The following is a 4,948-nucleotide window of genomic DNA, read 5'->3' on the forward strand; positions in this document are numbered from 1 at the left end:
GGAATGCTATTGATTTTTGAGTGCTGACTTTGTATCCAGATATGCTACTGAATCTGAGTATTAATTTTAGAAGTCTTTTAGTGTGGTTTTGAGATCTTCTATATATAGTATCTTGTTATCCACAAATAATGATAATTTAACTTATTCATTTCCTATCTTTTTAAAAAATTCTTTCTCATGTTTAACTGCTCTGGCCAATGTTTCCAGGCCTGTATTGAATATTAATGGTGATAGTGGATATCCTTGATTTATTACTGACTTTAGAGTGAAAGTTATCAGTTTTTGACTATTAGTATGATGCTATTGGTTTGTCATAGGTGACTTTTATCAGATTGAAACAAAGACTATTTCAATTTTCTGTAGGGATTTTATCATGAATGGGTGTTGGAGTTTATCAAATGCTTTGTCTATGTCTATGGAGATGATCATGCAATTTTTGTCCTTTTCTCTGTTGATGTGATGTATTACATTTATTGATTTGCATATGTTGAACCATCCCTGCATTCCTAGGACAAATTCTACTTGGTCATGGTTTATAATCTTCTCTAGGGGCAGGGAATATAGCTGAGTGGCAGAAGCTTCTGCCTGGTAAGCATAAGGTTCTGAGTTTGATTCCTGGTACTAAAATAAAACAAAAAATAACAAAAATCTGTGATAAATCTTGTAGATGATTTGATACTTTCTGTTTTCCAGTATTTATTTATTTATTTATTTACTTATTTATTTTTGTACAGTGGGTTTTATTGATGGTGTGCAATGGCAGGGAGCCAGGGCTCCCGAGGCCCCTCACCTGCTAGGGGCCCTAGGATGGAAGCTGTGATGGGGAGATTCTCAATGTTGGGGCTGAGTATGGCAGTGACTTCTACAACATGTCCTCTTCATCCCTCTGGTCTCACTGGGCTGTGGTGGTGGAGCCACTTACTCCTTGGAGGCCATGTGAACCATCAGGTCCACCACCCTATTGCTGTAGCTTAACTCATTGCCATACCAGGAAATGAGCTTGACAAAGTCGTCATTCAGGGTGATGCCAGTCCACAGTATCAAAGGTGGAAGAGTGGGTGTCACTGTTGAAGTCACAACACACAACCTTGTCCTTGGTGTAGTTCAGGATGCCTTTGAGGGGACCATCTGAAACTTGCTTCACTACCTTCTTGATGTCGTCATATTTAGCTGCTTTCTCCAGGCAGCAGGTCAGATCCACCACTGGCACATTGGGAGTGGGCACATGGAAGGCCAGGCCTGTGAGCTTCCCATTCAGCTACAGAATGATCTGGCCCAAGGCCTAAGCAGCACCAGTGGATGTAGGGATGATGTTCTGGGAAGCTCCATGACCATCACACCACAGCTTCCCAGAGGGGCTGTCCACAATCATCTGGGTGGTAGTGTTGATGTGGATTGTGATCATGAGTCCCTCCATGATGCCAAAGTTGTCATGGATGACCTTGGCCAGTGGGGTTAAGCAGTTGGTGATATAGGAAGCATTGATGACAATCTTGAAGGAGTTCTACTTCTCATGATTCATACCCATCACAAACATGGGGGCACTGGTGGAAGGGGAGGAGATGACGACCCTTTTGGCACCACCATTCAGGTTATCCCTGGCCTTCTGCATGGTAGTGGAGACACCAGAGGACTCCACCATGCACTTGGCGTCAGCATCACCCTGCTTAATGTTAGCAGGATCTTGCTCTTAGAAGATGGTGACAGCCTTTCCATTGATAACAAACTTCCCAATCTCAGCCTTGACAGTGCCATGGAACTTGCTGTGGGTAGAATCGTACTGGAACAAGTAGACCATGTAGTTGAGGTCAATAAAAGGGTCATTGATGACCACAACATCCACCTTGCCAGAGTTAAAAGCAGCCCTGGTGACCAGGCATCCAATATGAACAAATCTGTTCACTCTGACCTTCACCGTCTTGTCTGGACCACTGTTGGCTTCACAGGAAGAAGAGCTGTCAGTGGGCATGCTGGAGCAGAGCCTCCAATATCTTTGTTTTTTTTTTTTTTTTTTGCTCTGAATGCTTTCAGGGCAGGTTTGACTGGCTTGAGTTGTGGGGATCGAACCACAGCAACCTGAGCCTGACTGCTTTGCTGAAGCAGCCACTTAAAGAACTGAGCTAAGGGGCAGGCCCCCCCCCATCTCCAATATCTTATTAAGGAGTTTCACATTTATGTTTATTGGAAGAGTGGCTTATAGCTCTCTTTTTTGGTTGGATCCTTCACTGATTTTGGTATTACTTGCTTGTAGGAATGAGTTTGGCAGTGTTGGTTCCCTTTCTATTTCATGAAAGAATGTGGGGAGTAATGACATTATATCCCCCTTAAATTTTTTTTATAGAACTCAGTTACGAATCCATCAGAACCTGGGCTTTTTTTTGTTTGCAGATTTAAAACTTTTAAAAAAACATTTATTTATTTAGTACTGGAAATTAAACTCAGAACTGTATACTTACTAGTGGCTGTGCCACTTGGTTAGTAGGTATTAAATTATGTCTTCAATTTTATTGACTGATGCTGGGTTATTTAGAATTTTTATATCCTCTTGATTCAGATTTAGTAATTCATTTGTATCTAAGAAACTGTCCATTTCATCTCTGCTTTCCATTTTATTTGAATAAAGGTTCTTCAAAAAGGTATTAATGATCTTCTGGATTTCTGCAGGATCTTTTTTTTTTTTAAATTTATGTATTTGGTACAGGGTTTCACTATGCAGCTCAGACTGTAGTGATCCTCATGTTTTCAGCCTCCCCAGCAATGCACCACCATGCCTGGACTGTGTCGTTGACTCACCACTCCCCAGGGTGATCCAGTGAAGCATGTCATTCTGGGGATAGAGAAGCCTGGTCCCTGCGCTTGCCTAAGTAGCTGCTTAGTCTGTTGAGCTGTTCCATTGGCCCTTCTGCAGGATCTGTTTTGATTCCACTCTTTTCATTTTTAATAACCTGAATTTGAGTCTTTTCTTTCTTTTTTTTTTTTTTTTTTTTGATAAAGTTGGCAAGGGGCTTATCAATTTTACTTAAATTTTCAAAGAACCAAGTCTTCAATTAATTGATTCTTTGCCTTGCTTTCTTACTTTCAATTGCAGTAATTTGTCTCTGATTTTAAAATTTCTTCCTGTGAATGAGCTTTGGGCTTGACTTGTTCTTGTTTTTCCTAGAAGTTTGAGATTGAACATTAGGTTGTTTCTTTGAGCTTGTTCTGTCTTCCTGACACTCGTATTCACTGCTATGAGTTTCCCTCTTAGGACTTCTTTCACTGTGTCCCTTAAGTTCCAGTATGTTGTATTAGTATTATCATTTAGTTGTAAATGCTGTTTAATTTATTTAATTTCATCTGTAACCCATTTGTTGTTCAGTAATGCATTATTTAATTTCCATGTATTTATGGAGTTTTCCTGGTTTCTTTTGCCATTTATTTCCAATTTTATTGCACTGTGATCAGATAACATTCACGATATAATTTAAGTTCCTTTGCATTTACTTAAGTAAATGTTCTGTGAACTAATATGTGGTCTATTATGGGAAATGCCTGCGTGCAGCTGAGAATAATGTGTATTCTGATGTTGTGGGATGTAACATTCTGTAGACATCTACCAAGTCCTTTTGCTCAAAAGTTTGGTTCAGTTCTAATATTTTTTTGTTGATATTTTTGTCTAGCTCATCTATCTATTTGTGACAGTGGGTATATAGATTTTCCAATACAATTGTAGTAATGCTTATTTGATTTTTCATGTCTGTTAGTGTGTATTTTATCTAGATGGGTTCACAAGTATTTGTTGTGTAAATACTTAAGATTGCTGTCTTCCTCTTGGATTGTTCCCCTTACAAGAATATAGGGTACTTCATCATTTTTGATATGCTTTGACTTGAAGTTCAAAAAACCCCTAGGGCCATCCAAACAGCTGAACAAATTAAAGTGCCTCTCTTTTGCTTTACTTCATTGTTCCTTGGAGGTGGTTCTGGGTGGAACTGCAGATCTTTGGTTGGGTTTTGCTTTTGTATCTTCTCATTTTATATTTTTAAATTTAATTTAATATCTCCTATGTTGATACCTGTAAATTTCTTATAATAAGTAGCTTTACTACTAATATTTAGGTCTCTCTAGGAAATGTTTGTTGTTTAGAAGTGTCCTCTATGTGTAAGATGCTCTTGGTTTTTGTGTCTGTCCCAGATTCTACCTTCTCATTTTATTAAGGATGAGATGTTGCTATTTATTTGACTCAGCAAGCAGTCCTTTGGTACTGGACTATGGAGATGGCTATGACTCCAGACAGTCACAGTGTTGTTATAGAAGGGAGAACAACTGATTACAGCGAGAAGGGTATCCTGTCTAAAGTATTACAATTAACAATAACAATAGCATCAAGCACACCTTAGAAATTGACAAGATGTGGTAATTCTTAAGTGGTTCTTTGTTATGTAAGTATCTTATTTCTCTATTAACCACAGGGGCAAGATCTACAGTTATATAATGAAACTCAACATAAATCAGAAATTTGTGTGTAATAAGTGTCCCTCTAGTAGAGTGATTTTATTTTTTGGTTGGGAAATTTAAGTGGTATAGCGGAGAAAAAAGAGATAGAGGAAGAGAAATGTAGGTTGATGGACAAAGGATGATCACACAAGCTTTAGCAAACCAGAGACAAGGACAAACAAGAAAGAATGAAGCAAAAACCAAAAGATTATTAAAGTAAACCACATAGGTTAGGGACAATGTTCATTCACCTGTAGATACCATAAGATCAAAAGAGATAGTTGAGGAGAGAGAAAAAAGATTAATTGAACAAAAATATATGTATGAACCTAAGAAAGAGAAAGAAAAACAAACAAAAATCATCCAACCACACTGTAAAAGGGAAACAATATATACAAAGAACATAAATAAATAAAATTCCTCTGGTGTCCACTGTTCTGTGACAGTGTCCAAATTAGCACCTCACCACGCT

General features: G+C 38.3%; 1 pseudogene; it reads right to left on the reverse strand.

Annotated features, from left to right (window-relative positions):
• Window positions 1-918: 918 nt before the first annotated feature.
• LOC101571262 lies at window positions 919-1,969 on the reverse strand (annotated as a pseudogene).
• Between the last annotated feature and the right edge of the window lie 2,979 nt (window positions 1,970-4,948).

Source organism: Octodon degus, unplaced genomic scaffold (assembly GCF_000260255.1).
Source record: "Octodon degus isolate 3935 unplaced genomic scaffold, OctDeg1.0 scaffold00003, whole genome shotgun sequence".
NCBI lineage: Eukaryota > Metazoa > Chordata > Mammalia > Rodentia > Octodontidae > Octodon > Octodon degus.